The 18,775-nt window shown below is 31.3% G+C and overlaps 1 long non-coding RNA gene and 1 other non-coding gene across 4 annotated transcripts in view; both read right to left on the reverse strand.

The window, feature by feature from the left end:
• Positions 1 to 3,578: 3,578 nt before the first annotated feature.
• LOC122716342 overlaps positions 3,579 to 18,775 on the reverse strand; it is a 48,933-nt gene continuing 33,736 nt past the window's right edge. For 2 of the 3 annotated variants that reach the window (XR_006347005.1, XR_006347003.1), the window contains 4 exons: positions 8,465 to 8,627; positions 6,323 to 8,161; positions 5,705 to 6,042; positions 3,579 to 5,598 (listed from right to left, as the gene is read on the reverse strand). This is a non-coding gene — a long non-coding RNA (uncharacterized LOC122716342). The remainder of the gene's footprint in view (positions 5,599 to 5,704; positions 6,043 to 6,322; positions 8,162 to 8,464; positions 8,628 to 18,775) is intronic. The other variant, XR_006347004.1, reaches the window with a different exon arrangement.
• On the reverse strand, positions 11,203 to 11,285 carry Trnal-cag. The gene has a single exon. It is a non-coding gene; the product is annotated as a tRNA-Leu (tRNA).

The following is an 18,775-nucleotide window of genomic DNA, read 5'->3' on the forward strand; positions in this document are numbered from 1 at the left end:
TTCAAGTATGTATATATCTGTGTATATATTTGATAATTATAAAATCAATTGATCAATTATTTAGTTAGGTTTGTTAAAGTTTTATGTATATATGTACGTATAATTTTGAGTGAGTTATGAGAAAAATATTAGCCTTTTGTAAGGCATATTTGATCGAACAACAAAAGTTATAAAAATCTTGAGAGTATTATTGTAAAAATTTATGTATTCAAAATGCCAAAGAGATATCTAAAGATATGTACATTAACTATATAAAGTATGCATATAAAGAAAATAAAAGAAATTCAGATATCATAATCAGACTAATAATCACTAAAATCTTTCATATAAATATAATATAAATCATAATGGTATGGATGATCACGTGCTGTTATTATATAATCTCATGAATACGTGTTAACACCTTGTATATTCTGTATTCGATTAATTGGTCGTATACTAAATAATAATCAATGTTTTATTGTAATCTTATATGGATCAAATAACTACAACGTAATTACACCGTGTCTCTGTTCAAGATCTAGATTCAGAGATCAGACTTTTCGTTAAACCACGCCCGCAATTTTGTCCTCAAAACGAAAAAGATCCAAGAATCTGAATACCACCGCGCCCATTATGGATCTAAATAAACGCGAGAGAACAGAGGCAAGGAAAATCGTTGATCACGCCGATTTTACGAGACTTGAAGTATCTCTGGTATCGACGGAAAAAACGCAGCGCCCGAATGCGTATAAACTGCGTCCAGATAACTGTATAAGTTGGCTCGAATATAGGCCAGTCGTTTCGTGTCGACGAACGCGATTCCGCGCCACGATTTCCGCGTTTTCCGCTTTCTGTTTGCTCGTATTCAGCATTCGAATCCTCCCACGTATCTCACTTTTATCACTAAAACTGCTCAGAAGACGATAAAATCGCTTACAGACTGGAATGATATGTATGCAAGCAATTTATATCAACATAGAGAGTAGGTTGAATTGTATTTCAACGATTTAATGACGGAACACCGATATAAGATCCTAGATACATATTGGATGCTGAAAGAAGATTGTGAATTTATATTGGATTAGTGTATAAAAAAAAAAATAATGTTTTTTTCGAAATATCATAAATTATATATAATTCTATCCTATTTTATTTTTTAACCTCTTAAGAAACAAAATATTTTATTTATTGGTTAGTAATAAATAACTGTTTAGTTTTATTATTTTAAATTGACAAGAACAGTTAAGTTAATGAATCCATTTTACATATTTTTTTGTTTATTGATTGTTTTAAAGTGATTTATTATATAAAAAGTTTGTAAAAATTAATGTATTTTATTGTGAAATTATGTATTTTCAATAATTTTTAAACACTTTTTGCGTATGATTTTACGTAATATAAATTTATAGTTAATTTATTTGAAGAAATTTTCACAAAATGAAATCGAAGCTTGAGGAATGGTTTTCGAACTGTGAAGTGCTAAAATTGCAACAGGTGTATTTTGAAATTGGCAATGAAATTGAAAATGATATTGAAAGTTCAAGAGACAATGTTTCACACCATGAACGAAGTAGTGAAATTGCAACAGGTGCATGATGTGATTGGACGATGTTTTCCAGACAGCAATTAAAACATAACAGAATCGTAAAAATCGTTCAATGCAAACATGCCAAATTGCTCATGAACAATTTATATATTTATAATTTACAATATATTTTTCATAACTTTCTAGCGATCGTTCCTAGCAATCTGTACACGGATTAAAGAAATAACTTGCATGGGAATGCCTGAATCGGTATTGTGGATCAAGATTATAGAACAATTGGAACAGGAATTTCACCATGACTCACCATGATTAGCTGCAACGCCCTCTTCGTTACAATGCATATTTATCGCCGCCATTTTTAGATAGTTCGAACGGACATTTTTATCGAAACGATTACTATTATGATCAATTTGCCTTTGATTTTTATGGATCGAAGATATTTCGTTTGCGGTTATTGGGATATCGTGCCATCTGATTATAACTCGATTGAATCGATCGTTTCGGTTTATGAGCTTTGCGCGAATTCGTAAAACTTCGAAATAACACGTTAATCATACCATATTATTTGTATATATACAATGAGGAATCAAGATGATGACAATCATCGAATTGGATTTTGAAATTTATTACAAGCTTTATAAATTTATTTTCATCGTTCCAATATCGTGACATTTACTAAATGATGATCGAGAGTGAAATAATACTTTCGACAAATAACGAATAAACGAAACTTCGTGTTTACGATTCGATTTTGTGTAAGTGTTAATTGGAAGAATAATATTTCTTGTAAGTACATTTTATGAATTATTTATTCATTATGATGTGCCAATATAATTTGTAAAATAATCGAGTTTTTTTTTTAATGGTACAAACCATGATGACAATTATTGCGTAAATTCGATATAATTTTATCAGTGGGATTGATATATTTTCATATATCATAATATTTCGTTTATAAAAATATGAAATATTATTTGTTATATGAAATAATATTTGATTTTAAAATTGAATTTTAAACATGCAAGACATGAACAATAGAACAATAAAATTTATCGTTATATTGAATATACATAAATCTATAATAAATGAATTTGATTCTATCATTTTATAATTTTTATCAAATTATTTATTTATAGAAGAGAAATAAATATTTCGATAACAGACAAATAAATTAAAATTTGCAAGAACACTTTGCGAAATTGAAATAATTGAATAATGCTTGATCCTACTGTTTAATTATATTTTGTTTCCATGATTATGATACAAATACTGTTATGTATGATATGTTTCTCTTTATTATCTTATAGAATTAATTTCTCCAGATTTATCGACTAGATTTATCGACTAGATTGAATATCCGAATATTACGAATCAAAAGACAAGATTTAGTATTGATGATTAAAACTCGTCGAACGGATGTAATATTATTGAAAATAAAACTGATCTTGTTAATCGAGGATTGCTATTACACGTTTCATAAAATAAATTTACTGCTATATTGATTTCTATGTAAGATCTTTTAAGCAACAAATAAATTTCACGATCGAGTATGGATCACCTCTTTCGTCATATTCTAACCTCAATTTTCTCCGCTTGTTTACTTCCTCTTGCGATCCACTCTATTAACCTCCTTTATCGACATGATACTTGTCGACTTGTTTTGTTTAATTAATAGATGATATTTTAGTAAAACAGGATATCGGGAAAAAAATTAAATTAAAAATAGAATGATGAATGTTGTTCAAATATGTTTTTATTCAGAGTAATTAAATAATATAGAACAATTAATTAGGCTAATACAATCATATCTCTGTTAACAAATAAAACAAATGAATTTCATTTATGGCATTATCATCATCATTTAGTAATATGTAGTTAACAGAATATTTATGCAATATTTCTAAATAATATTTTTTTTAACTTGTACTAAATACTCAATATATTAGTATCCGTAATTTATCAAATGGATATTGAAATATTTTGTAATTAAAATTCTATTACAATTGTACAGTACGGTTCTAACAGTTTCAATTTTTTTTTTTATCAATAACTTGGATATTATTTGTAAATTACTATGATTCAATCAAATCAGATAGTCATATAAAATTTCAATATAAAATTTTTTATTATAAATATAGTAATTCTTGTCTCATCATACGACACACATTCAAACTTAAATTATTAGCTAATTCAGATTCCATCTTATTCACATTTCTTCGATTCAAGATTCAAATCTTTCTAAGGTAACTTCAAATCTTTCTAAGGAATTAACCACTTGTGATTAATGATCAAGGTCTAAATAAAGAGCCCAAGAAGAGGAAACCAAGATCCAACCACGGAGAGAGTGTGGATCATTAACCCCGGCGCGACCAATTAATCCTCGTTATTAGTCTGAAGGATTGCGCGCGTATAAAGGTGAGATAGCGTGCCGATGAAGGCGGCGCAGGCTTTTCCAAACGAACGATTGAGAATCTCGTTATCGAAGCTTTCCCACGCGTCTAAAAAATCACTTCGAAGGATCGATCGGACGACTGCGGTTCCGCAATTCAATCTACCGGTGACGATGTCCACAGTAGAAAACTCGTGTAATTAGTCTCGACCTCGCGCGCATTACTCGCTTGCGTACATTATGACGAGACGGCGATGGGTAACGGTAACGATCGGCAAGGTTGCTGCGCCGTTCAGAGAAGTCCAGTCAAGTTCAAGATTTCGCCATTGGAACGAGCCGTGAATATTAGGTAGTGATGGGTACGATATCTTCTTACGATTTTTCAACAATTCTACGCTGAAGTATTTAAAGATATAGGAAAAGAGTAGATAGTTGAAATTGATATCAATACATGCCTTAATACCGAGTTATATCAAGATAATGTTAATGGGATCGTAATGAGCTTAGATGTTAGCAAGTAATTCTGAGAAAATGACTGGTTAATAATGGTTTTTTTCTTTTCTTTGTATTCTTTGTATTCTTTGTAAGCTATCATAGCTAATAATTTAAAGACAGAGTAGTGATGGGTATGATACCATTCTTTCTCATTACTTTAATACAATTTTGAGTTTAACTGTTTATTTGAAGGTTTATAATCAAAGGAGTAAGGATCCGAAATCGACAGCGTTATTGTGTCGAATCTTAAGATCAAAATCTTATTAAGTTCACTGATATCAAGTACAAGAAACAAGGGTAAAATGAAATTTACTTTCTACCGTTTCAAAATAATAAAAGTAGAGACATTTATATTTACCAAGACTCGAAACGATGAATATGATCTACGATTCCATTCCTTTTGATAACCAGAAAATAATATATATAATATATTGTGATACCATAATTCTTCATCGCTAAGAATTTATATTGCTTGAGAAGCATCGCAACCCATCACTACATGTAGTAATATAAATAAGTACTATTATACGAGTATTATACGTGGATCGCGTGGAAAGATAAGAGGACAAGGTGAGAGAGCCGAAGGAGCGATGACCGAAATAAAGATGGCTCTGGAACAAGCAGCCTGCAGCATCGGTGACATAAGCGTATTTGCACGCGAGCCATGTCGTGTCACCGCTGCCGTAATCGTCGATGAACTCATTATCGACTCGACGACTTTCGTGACGAGGCAAATATGGAAAAGGATTATTCGGGTTAACGAGACGCCCGAGCTTAAACGGCCGATCGCGCGATGAATATTTGCATAGAAGAATAACGTTTTGCTATTGTTAAACTTTGTTGTGAATTCGAATTGATGGCAGAATATTTGCTATTTTTCTCGAGTTGGAAAATTAGCTTATTTAAGTTAAGGATGCGACTGACAACGAGATAAATGAGCGATTGCCCAATGAATTTATTGACAACAATGTGGGCTATTGTTGTTCAAATTTATGACAGGATGTTTGTTGCTTTTCAAGTTGGAAAACTAACGTTGTGGTTGAGGATACGCCTAAGATAAACGAGTGATTGCGCGATGAACATTTTAATGACTTCCACTATAGTAATTTGAGCTTAGAGTGATAGAGTTTGAATTTATGACGTTCGTTATTTTTCAAGTTGGATATTTAACGTTTTAAAGATGTATCTGAAATAAAAGATTGATAGTATGATGAATACTTTAATGATACAGTAATATGAATTATTGTTAGAGTTTGTTGTTTTATAAATTCTTTAGATAGATAATATATTACCTTAAATTATTACTTAATTAATGCTTCTTTCTTTCCAAAGATATTCATAATTATGCTTCTTTCTGGTACAATAGAAAAATTCCTTTAGCTGAGAGTTAAGCATGTCATGTCGTTTCAAGCTCTCGTAAATAAAACATAAAAATTAATACCATAATAATTTATTTACTCCTGATGGTTGTAGAGCTGGAGATAGATTTGCCTCTAGTAATGCGGTATGGCATAAAATTAAGGTATGAATAGAGGTTTCGACCCAGGGGCAATAATATTTGTGAGCTACTTACGTTGTTACGTTGTTGGTTTTTATTTTCAAGACGAAAAGAGCAATAAATCGTACATCACTGCAAAATAATAAATTCAACTTTAATGAAAAATTGAAAGTAAAATTTTCATGTTTATAACTTATCTTAACAACATTACTTACACTATATAGATTTATTTTATGAAAATCATTTTCTATATATACTTTTGAAATAAATATCTTGATTAAACAATATATCAGATTTGAATTACGAATTAATAATAATAAACAATATCTAATGAATAAAATTATTAACAATTTTGCAATATTTATATAAAGTTCGAATTATTTAGATATAACAAATTATTGATCGACATTACCGTCTCACTAATTCAATATATGAGATAACTTCGATTCCATTATCGTCTTCGTTGCGGGTATTCAATCGCCATCCAAATTACTCGTCAATCAATCAACGACGCGTCGACTTTTCGATCCCTGGAATTTAATTTAGCCAATTGTCAGGATCAAATCAATCGCGGTTACATTCACGTTGTCTCGATCGGTATTGCAGGAAGATTTTTTTTACTGTCAAGGGATCAGAGAAGAAGTTAGACACGTGAACAAATTTTCACACAATTTCATTTTCCAACAGTTGAATTTCTGCTAGGTCATGCAATTAATGTTTCTTCAAATACCACCAATTCTCTTTCAAATTCTTATACACATCTCGTCCCTGTTATCGCGTACATTTTGTTCCGTTCTCATAAACGGTACATTCGATATTCCGCAGACAATTTTTTGCCCCACGTTCCTAGCCGCATTCGCGGCTGTTTAGCCAGACAATTATCACGCCAAATTATTCGTGTCGCCGTTGTGAAGATGCTTCGTGGCATTTAACGCGTGGCGGACCTACTTCCGCCACGTCAATGCGGAACACTTGGTGAGTCGTTGACGCGTAATTAATATTCTTCGTATGCAGTCGTGCGTAAATGGTCAACCAGGTCACCAGGATATAAACTAGGTATTTGGACCATTTCTCTACGAACCGTGACTCCACGAATATTTTTTGAACCGATTTCCGATACGTATGTAGGAGTGAGATATAATACATTGGGGATATAGGGGAAATTCGATCGATACTTGTGTAGCGATAGTAATTTAAGAATAACTTCCTGCTTATTTCTTGTCACTTTGCTTTTATGTACATCAGAGGCCAATTTAGTTATTCTTGGAATCAAAGAGTCTAATCGAATCTAATCTAACCTATATTCTAATTATTAAACTTTTAAAATATCATAGAATGAGATAAATTATTAAATGACTTTTTTTGTTTTCTCTTTCTGCTCGTTAAATTTATAGAAATTATATATTTAAATGACAGATTGTAGACATGGACACCGTTGAATTTTTATAATTCAATAATTTCTCTCGAAATGATTTTGAAAAATGATTTCAAATTCGTATTTAATTCTATCATATCAATAATCCTGATTTGCAAATTAAATTTTAAATTTTCAAACGCGAATCGGATATCATTATATCGCAAATAAACAAATCCACGTAAATGTTTCGTGGACACATTTTATAGGCGAGAAAAGATGCGACTATGCAAACTACGGTGATTTTTGGCTCGAATCCAACATTCTGCCGATAGGCTCTCCTCGCCTATCCCTCGTCATTCCCAATATCGTCTACCAAGATATCTCCTCTTCCTCGCGAGAAACATCGTTTCCGTTCCCTCGAACCGCGTTGAAATCACAAAGTAACGAAGAAAAGGTGGCCAAGAAAACGGTTGAATCGCCGTTAAAACTGCGAGACCCGATGCTTACGAGGCACTCTCGCAGCCTATAATTCTTTCCTTCTTCCAGTTATCGCCTAGCCAAATCCTGTCATTATCCAGCGCGTAGCTGAAACACCGTGGTTAAGTCGGAAACGTTGGAAACGCCGCTTGCGTTTTCGCGGTGATTTCGATACAGCCATACCTTTTATTCTTTGCCATCGGCTACCATTTCACGCTCGTAAACGAGGACTATTGCTAGAGAATCCTGGGGAATCGATGAAATACTCGCGACTCATTCGATCCCTCCCAAATGACGCGCAGTAAGAGTCAACTCATTTTGCGCGCCATTGTTCTTCTACTGTGAACCTTTCTTTTTTTTTCCTTTTTTTCCTTTTTTTTTCTTTATTTCCTTCGTTTATTCATTTATTTTAATCTTCTGAAAAAGAGAAAGAGAGAGAGAAAAATGAAATTGCGCTTATTCTAACGTACTTGGAGATTAATTGAAAATAGATGGAATACGGATAGCGTATAGGATGAATAGAGCGTGATCACGCTTCTTTCGAATGGCCGGTTACAATGCTTCGACAATGATGTTTCCAGAGGCGGAGGCCGAGGGTTTCATCGGCCTCTTAGAAACCGAACGAGGAAAAAAAAAAAAATCGAGGGTTAAGCGTTGATTCGTGCAGCCATCCGCGGGCTATCGACCCCTCATCTCGAAAAAAAAGCTTTTAACAATCACCCGTGAGCGGGAGAACGTATAGAGAAGAGGCTCGGACCCAAGCCACGGTTTATCGGGATTCCAGCACGTTTCCAACCAGCCGGGGATTATCTTTCAGCGAAACGCCAAAACCTCGTTTCCTTGTAGATGGATGATTTATCGTTCGATCAGATTTTCCATCGTCCTGGAAAATTGCAAATTTTCTTCGTGTTATTTTATGAGATTATAAAAAAAAAGGGTGTATGATAAAATACTTCTTGTTTCAAATATTTCTCTCTAGTGCTTCTTTCATAAATTTATCGTGTTTAATTCGATATTTTTTTTTTGTTTCGTTTGTGTATTAATTATTATTTTGATTGTGCACTCTTTTGACATGCTACTCCATTTTGTAATAATTAAATAACAATTTAGGGTATCTTTGAAGTTACGATGATTCTAAAAGTAAAAAATAATTTGGTACAATATATATATATATATATATATATCAGGAAAATTTTAATTTTAATCTACGTGAATTTTTAATTTTAAAAATTTCAAAATATCTTTCCATTCTTTATTTGAGAAAAATTCATCGTTTTTTCAAATTATTATCAACACTCGATTTCCACGGTTTAACCAAGTGTGGGAACGATATCGTGTTTATACGATACGCAGCGGTAAACCTGCGAGCTAGGGAAATTCAAATTTATTCGAGTGGTCGTTTGGCAGCCAAGATTGACGGAGGTCAACCTTACCGACCGGTTAAAGCCGCGAATGCGGAATTTAATCGAACGACACGACGTTTCATCGAGACGCGCGCACCTAACCTCTAAAAGTAGGTCCGTTGAAAACGGAATCTCGATATATTGAAAGATCGAGACTTGCGAATGCTGGGCTGCACATGAGATCCATGGACCGCTATGCTCGTGCACGTTCGCATATTCTATTGGTAATGCCAGATGGTCCTCGACACGCGAGCCGATGTGCCATTTAATTGCATTCGATACCGTTTCTTCACCTTTGTCGAGGTTTTGTGCTTGATCAATCCATCGCGCAATTGTTTCGACAAAAAAGGGAATAAACGAAGGATAAATTTTAGATTGAATTTTTTTTTTTTATATTAGAAAAATAGAATTTCTTTTTTTTTTTTTTGATTTCTCTATGTTCACTAATATTCGATATAATTCAAACAATTTTCGATACCAATACGGTGCTAGAAACGAACGAAAAAAAAAAAAAAAAAAAAGAAAAGAAATTCCAATAATTTTCAAAGAATTTAAATCGCGCAAAAAGACATTATTTCGAGATTTGCCGGACATCTTTCGCGACATCTGGAAAGTAGGTCCTCCTGATCGCGGGAGGGAATCTACTGCATAGAGGCACCGCTACTTTTGCGCCAGATGGTGCGAAATCTGCACAGCCATGCGCCTGCAGCGTGTAAACAATCCGTGCATAGAAGTATCGCGCGCCAATCTTAATATCGTAGCTTGCACCGTAGCGTCATTAACGATAAATTCACTGTTTATACGGTCCATGATGTAACGAGTTTCTATAAGGTGTACAATATGGGATCTTTGAGCTATTATGTATATTAGGTACCTCATAATTCGTGGCACAAATGAGACTAGGGGGATTTTATGTAATAATAAAGAAGTTTTTTTATTTGAAATAATTTTACGATATGAACATGCTATTGAAGTAACCTTAGTATATTATTAGAGAGTTAAGTTGGTTGATATAGAATGTATGATAAATATAGATATATGAAAGAGGATAGTTTAAAGGGGAATTAAAATAATTTTTAACAAATTGCAAGATGTGATAATGCAAAAAAATCTTTTTCAGTCATCACTTGCAATTTAAAACAAATTTTTATAAATATTAAAATATAACAAATGTTAGAGACAATTACTCAGATATAATAAAATTTGACTTGGCAATTGTCCACCTATCCAAATTTTATTAATTGTCTTTATTCAAGTATATATTGAATAAATATAATAGATATCTTCTGACAGTTTTTATTCGATTATTTGCATAATTTCATATCTCAAAATCAATCGTACAAACCAACCAAATTGAAGGAGCCATTGTGATTTCTTACACGAAATGAAATAATGCTTTGCGTGGAAATGGAATTTCTTAATCAATCTTCGTCGACACTCGCCTCTTGATCTTTGTCTTCTTTAACGTTAACATTCTTGTACTAGTAAGATATATTTATAAAGTTTACCAGTGTTTCTTTTCGTTTCTCGGTCATGTAACGTAAATTGCGCTTAAGAATTCGCGAGCACGTTCGTTGTATCGGGACTCGCGACGATCCTACAAATTCGCGATCACGATTCAAGCTTTAAACATCATCGATCAAGCGGCGGAATATTTCTCTCGCGAGGGTCAAGTCTTGGATTTTTTTCTTCATTTCGACTTGTTTTAACTGTTATACGCCTCGAAACAGTTATCTTCTATGCACTATCCATCGTGCATATTCAAAATCGCGAATGCGTGTTATTCGAAATACTATAATTTAGCTTTAGGAACGCGGTAATACTAGTATTTATATTAAAGATTAGCAATCTTCTGCATTCCAAATGGAGAATCGTCTCTTTTGTTGTTTTATCAAGTTTAAGAAGTATTAAAATTCTTGGATTGGTTTGCGCGTTTTAAATATTTAATATAGTAATTTATTTTAATTTATCGTATTTTGAAACGATATGAAACGAAAGGAACTTGTATTATTTTTATTTATTCTTTTCTTTTTTTTTTTGAGATGAAAAAAAAATTGTCAGGAGTGGGATTCGAACCCACGCCCACAGAGTGGACTGCGACCTGAACGCAGCGCCTTAGACCGCTCGGCCATCCTGACCTGCTCCAAGTTTTCTAAAAAAGGATATAAATACTTCCCGTGCATATATATTTGAAATTTTCATTCGAAATAAGTAAAAAATTATTAGAAAGTGAAATTTAATTAAAAATAATTGTAAACTTCATCTCTTGTCACATTAATGTTATAGAATAATATTTGTTCGTTTGTCGTATCTCAAATTAAATGTAAAATAAATCCTATCGTTTAATGCACTTCTGTTGCATATTTCAGGGGCCTCTTTAATAGTAGTTTCCAATGTTATCGACTCAGTAATGAATGATTAAGATTTAATAATATTTATTATGCATTATTTGAATTAAAATTAAATTAATTGAATTAAAATAATTATGCATATGCTATATGAAATTATATAATATTCACTCAATTTGGCGCGTAAATTTCCTAAGATTTAGTTTTTCTGTTATGTTCAGAGTTGCATAAAATTTAAATACATATATATCTCAAGATTTTTTGAATTTTTAAATATTCTGATTTAAATAATAAATATTCTCGTAAACAAAATATTTTGCATATTAAGCATTATATTTTTAAGAAAATATATGATAATACGACATTTAATTTGATTCAACCAATTTAATTTGGAAATTGATTAATAAATAGTATAATTATTAATTCATTAACAATTCATTATATACGATATAATATATATTGTCTACATAATTAATTATTAATCTTCTTGTTAATAATTAACAATTTAATAACTAACTATCAATATAAGTGACGTTTACAAATGTTTTTAAGTGACGATATCGCGTACTAAGTAGTAAATATTCAACTCGATCGAATATACCATTTCAACTGCCTTATTGACTGCAGAAAATGCAGTTTGCTATCTGGGTTCGCGTCAAGGATTCACATCTAGATAGATTCAAGGAGAAACTACTCATTTTAGTGGAGGGAATGCCGACATTTGAAAATCGCAACAGAAAATTTTTCTGCCAATACACTGCCTTTCTCTTCCGTGACGTTTGCAAATATAAATACTTGTTTCCATTTTCATGTTGCGTTATCTAGCGATTGACCAATCTTTACGGTATCCCTTTTTTTTTTCTTTTTTTTTTATCGTATTTTCTTTCTTGAAAATAAATTTACATTATTTGTAGAAATAAATGCCGAATCCTTCATATTTTCACTTTGACGAACAATTTTACATATTCAATGTAACTTCATTTATTTGTCGACGAGCAAGCGTAAAAAAAACATCTTTTGCAATATATTCTTCATACCATTTTTCAAACCTCATCAATTTTCTAAACTCGCGAACGTGCGAGACGAATATGCACGCATATTGTTATATCATATATTAATTCCACATGTAAGTCCTTCAAAGACTTCCATTTATTTATATATCATCTAATAGTATTTTCTAATAATATTTTTTACAGCATTAAAAATATTCTTCCCCTGCAACCAATAAAGCAGTTAAATGCTTTTGTATTCACAAAGCTAATAAAAATAATCGTATCTAAAAAGTACGTGTTCATTGTAAACGTGTTTAGAAATAATGATTAATATCCTCATAGGTTATAGGGATATAATCATAGGTTAAAAATATGTTTATATTCCCTTGCGCCGACTAATATTAATCCGTTTATCCAAACTCATATCTCATACGATATTTTCTCCAACATCTTTAACGTTCCCTTCAACATTAAATCTTATAACTTTAAATTAACTCGTATTTTAATCAATTTGTTCCTCCTTTTTTTTTGATACTCAATTATTTTCTTCTCTATTAATTTACAAACTGCAATATTATAAATCTTGCTACACAGTAAAAACCTGCTATAATTATTATTCGAAGCTGGTTTTTGTACCAAGTGAGAGCCTCCACATTAACTTTTTTTTTTTTTTTTTCAAGTAAAATAGAACGTACAGCCCAACCTTTGCAACATCACTCAAAGACCCCTCCATGAGATTTTCTAAGATGAGATTTAACTTCGAATTACTTGTTTTGCAAGTTCGGAATAATTTCTTTCAAATTAAATTTTTATCACCGATATTTCTACAATATTCCAAGTACAGCGTATACTTGTTAATCGTTCCATTGTTCCTATTAAATTATTCTCATCAATATTCTTTTTCTTTTTTTTTTTCGCAAGCAATATTTTTCTTCTGTCTTCTTCTCACGAGACAATGAAGAAATCACTAGAAAAAAGTCACCAACGATTCTCAGAACACTTATCTTCCTCTGTAATTGGCAAGTTCCGGCTCTGATCGTGCGACAGTTAACCGGGCGTCACCGTAATAAGCTATATAACCTGTCAATAAACTACGTCACGATTAGATTCGTCTCGAGGCGTGCCTCGATAATAGTAATGAGATCTGAATCAATACGAATTACTTCGAATCTCTGCTTTCTATAAATAGAATATATAAATACTTTCTACATGGCGAGACTTGTTTCGATTCAATCCTCATCATCGGGGCAAGTTTCATCTCGAAGAGAATGCTCGTTATCCTTTACTCTTTTTAACTTTTTGAATTGGTTTGAAAACAAGTATTTTTATAATTTTTTTACGATTTTTTTACTCTTTATTTTATTAACTCTTCTGAGTTCTTATCACTTATCGAAAGTAAATATCCATTTCTTCGATTTTCGGTTTCGATCTCGAATATGTTTTATTAATTTTACAAATTTTTTTCAAGAAAAATATTATCAAAATTAATATAATTCTCTTAAAAATATCACACTCTTTTTTTATATTGTCATAAAATTTATGTAATTTTACATTAGAAAAAAAATTTATTTTGGATTAATAATAATTAATATATATTTTTTAAATAAAATATCTATGCTAATTTTTTTTTATCCCTTATATAGTTTAGATGAAGTCTAATCTTAGTATAAAGCTAAATGTATCGTTTTTTCTATCCGATAAAACGAAGCATGTATCTTATTGTCGTTGCACGAAATTATTCATATTTGCTTTTGCAATAACATTTGAAATGAAAATGAAATATTCTAATATCTCTGTTCAATAAAAATATTTTAATATTACAGAAATTCCTGTTGAAAAAACGAAAAACATCGGCTCAAGATATTTTTTTTTTCGAAGTATTAAAAGGGTTAAGTGGCGTACCGGTTATCGAGCGTGTGTAGAAAGCTTGGTTGCATAACCGAGACAACCGGATCCCCTTGAAAGGTAGTTTCCGTTCTGGAGGCCAAGCCGAATCCGAGAAAAACAAACGAAAGAAGAGTAAATGGAAAAAGAAAAAAAAAAAAAAAATAAGCGGAGAAATTTTTGAAGATACGAAGAAAAGTATCTCACAAGCAGGGTAAAAATTGTTGCTCAAATCCCAAATATGAGTGAAAATATGTGAGTCGAGGAAAAGTTAATGAATACGATCGAAGATGATATCGGATCGAGTTTCGAGTTTAAAAAGTTTTGCACGTGGTTATTGAAATAGTTTTAGTTATAGTTGGAAATAGTTTCGTTGAAACGAATATCTCGAGATTTATTTGGGATTATAATAATGATGAAATTTATTAACTGATGATGTATTGGAAATATAATATTCGATATTACAATTAATATTAACATTTCGTATAATTTATAATAAATCTGAACGATAAATTTTAAGATATCGTGGTCGTAATTGATTTAATGGAATTTTATGGAAGATATTTTATTAAAACATAAAAGAAAAAGAATACGTTTCTATTACTAAATAATTGATAGAAAGAAACTTTTTCTTTATCCTTAAAAAAAAAAAAAAATAGATTTAAAAATATTAAATCAATATTTGTAAAAATCTCAAATAATATTCTCTTCACAGTTGACAACAAGTTAGCAAGTTATTCCTTAAAAATATGACTCTTCAAAGAGGATGAAAAAGCAATCAGGTTGAGTGGAAGTTTCTTCAGAATTTCATTTTTCAAATCTTATTTCGACACGAGAACAAGATTTCATCACGTTTCTCTCGTAAAAATTGGAAGAAAGTAGGAAGATTCGATTCCAGGAGAAAAAAAAATTCAAACGTGTATTATTTTGTTTAAACGCTCCTCTCTGAAAAAATGATAACAATTTAATTTGAGGAGTCGAAACAACGCTGTTTAATTCCTAATATATATATATTAATGTATTATTAATATATTCGTGAAAAATATTTTTGGAAACTTTCAATTCTAAAATTGATCGAATTATACAAACATAAAATAAAAATTAAAATAAAATTTTCTATCCCTTATTTTCGAATCCAAACAATAAACAATTTTCAAATGGCGTTTCATTCAAGAAATTTTTATTGAAATAATTATTCGATTATCAGTTTCTAATAATCGAAATTGATTTAAATTTCTATAATTTAATAAATAAGAATCAAATTCAATATCATTAAATTCAGGATATTCGCATGATATCATTGATGACCAATTGATTTAATAGAAAAAAATAGATTAATGATTTCATCAATTAAACACATTATTTTCATTCAAGGAATTTTTATTGGTTTACAATTATTTGATTATCAGTTTCTAATAATCGAAATTGATTTAAATTTCTATAATTTAATAAATAAGAATCAATAATTCAATATCATTAAATTCAGGATATTCGCATGATATCATTGATGACCAATTGATTTAATAGAAAAGAATGGATTAATGATTTCATCAATTAGATATAAAATTTTTAATTAATGGAAAACAAATAATTAAAAGAATAATAAAAATATATATAACTGTTCCAATCACAAAAAAAAATGAAATAATAAATCTAATATCTCTCCATCTCTCATCTGATCATAAGCTTCAATTCCTCGTAAAACAAAGACAGACAATCAATATTTATTTACCAACTTCTATGCTTTCGATCCTTAGAATCGATCGAAAAATATCGCGCACAATTGTATCAAACCTCTCATGCGAATTCCCGAATGTTTTTTTAATCTCGGTTCGAGCGAGGGTTTTTTTCTTTTTTTTTTTCTTTTTTTTCCGTGGAAAATTTGTGTCAACGACCGTTTATTCGGACCTGGAACACGACCTATAAAATATGTCCACCACCACCACCACCACAGTATTTCGCTCGGCGGAATAATATTCTACTCGGAAAAAGTCGAAGAAAAAATTGTAACCACGAAAAGTTTCCCTCTTTCGAAGATGGAAATGCTCATTTCGACGTGACGTCATGCAGCAGAACGTCGATGGATCTTTAAAGGTGGTTTTGTTCGTTTGAGAGGCGAGGTAGGAAAGTTTTTATATTTGAATTTTGAAACATGGAAAAATTATTCCAATTTTTAAAACTCTTGGAATCCCATGGAATCAATGTTTTATTTATTACAATAAAAGTAAAAGGAAAATAAAAGAAGGAAAATAATGTTCAATCTATAAAACTATTATATTGGAATACATGTTTAAATTTTTATTCATTGTCGTTACTTGGTGAATTATTACGCTTATTTATTGCATATTTATTGCTTTACTGGCATAACAACATTTAATTAAGAGAAAAATGTTAAATTTATCACACTAAATATATATATATATTACTAATTGAAAATGTTGAAAAATATAGAATAAATGTAATAAAAAGGCGCATGAGAATCTGAACGAAAATCTGGATACGATAAAAATTTACGTGAATTACAACCTGTTGAAACTGTTAAAAGGGATAAATGATAATCTTTGAGAAGGGTAATAAGCGGAAGAATGATGAATGGCGAGGAAAAAAATAAAATGGACAAATCAGATGGTAAGCGTTGACTCGGTCGATATAAATGGTAGCTAACGAGAGTAGCTCATTCCAGAACTCGTAACTCGAGTAATCGGTGTAATATCCATCGCTTTCTACAAACACTGTTAACCAATGGAAAACAATTCACGAACACGGTCTAAGAATTATGGTGCAACAAAATTTCCATGCAAAGATCTCTCGCCGCAGACTTAACAATCATTGCATCGATTCTGGTTTCCTTGCGTAACGATTGAATTGCAATTTTCCAGAAAACAGGTGTTATCCTTGTAATTTCTTTTATTCGACTTTTTATCCACTCAAATTAATTTCGAGAATCTTTCCTTATTTTTTCTCATTTAAATTGAGTCGATAAATTGCTTCTTTATTCTTAAGATAAATTGCTTCATTTATTTATTTTAATTGATATGATTATAAAATAGAAATTTTATATTTTCTCAGATCGAAAACGATTTTGAAGTTTGTTAAAATTTTATTTTCGGATTAAAAAGAAAAGAAATAAGAATATCGATATCGCAATTTAAGAATCAGATTTCGATTTCATTTGAATCAAATAAAAATTGCACAAATTAACTCGTTCCTGTCCGAAATCATAAAGTCGAACGAAGAAAAATCAAGAATCTAGAAAGAAGCGGAAACGTATTTCCCGAAGATCAGAGAGAATTCTGGAGGATCATCGAGATTTATGGAAAAATCTCTCTCAGGAAGAGTGACGACGTCGCATTACCAGGAGGTAATCAAAGAAGAAAATACATTTATCACACGATACAAAGTACATACGTCAAAAGAATTGCCATCTGTCATTCGATCATCACAGATAAATTTCGTTTGTTAAAACAACGTTTATGCAGATTTTCTTCTTACATTTAATTAATACAAATATTTGCACGAACAATATAATTTAAAAATCAAAAATTGCTAAATAAACCTTTCATAGATAGTAATACAAAAAAGTAAGAAACATATATATATATATATATATTTTCAACACCCACCCATAAATCACAATAAAGTAAAACTTTCATCAAAGGTATTCGTGAAAATTCAAAAAATCTTGGCGCGCAATAATTTCCTTCGATCAAAACAAATTTTCTCCAACAAATATTTGCTCTCAGAAAATTTGTTCACGTTGCATAACTCTTGCAAAGATCTTGGCATCAAGGATCATCGAGATTCATGGAAAGTGTCTCTCTGAAAGGTGACAAGAGGAGACAGTGTTCACCGAGAGAGAGAGAGAGAGAGAGAGAGGAGGGGAGAGGGAGAAGGAGGCCTAACAGGGAAACCACGGTGAAGTATATCGTCGAGAGAAAGGGGAACCGGCGAGTAAACGTGACTGCTAACTCGATTCACTTCATTCAGTGCATGATCCTTAGCCCCTTAGTGTGTGCGTCTCCTCGAAACAATTCTCATAATTCCATTTCTTTTTCTCTTCTCTCTCTCTCTCTCTCTCTCTCTCTCTCTCTCTCTCTCTCTCTCTCTCTCTCTCTGTGTGCGCATATCATGACAAAAAGAGTTATCCAACTCGATTAGTGAGAAAGTGGAGTCTCGTTTAACGAGCGAAAAAAGAAAGAAAGAAAGAAAAGAAACTTATATTATAGTTGTTCTCGTCAACAACGTGTCAACGATCGACCTTCCACCGTTCTTCAAACATGATCTGATACAAGAAAATCGAGATAGATCGGCCGAAAATCGGCTATTTGTAAACATAAATCGATCGATCCCGATAACGATCCGTGAAAAACGAAGAAAGTGGATTTCGAGGAAAATCAATGTGGC

Source organism: Apis laboriosa, unplaced genomic scaffold, assembly GCF_014066325.1.
Source record: "Apis laboriosa isolate Shangri-la unplaced genomic scaffold, ASM1406632v1 scaffold45_cov149, whole genome shotgun sequence".
Taxonomy (NCBI): domain Eukaryota; kingdom Metazoa; phylum Arthropoda; class Insecta; order Hymenoptera; family Apidae; genus Apis; species Apis laboriosa.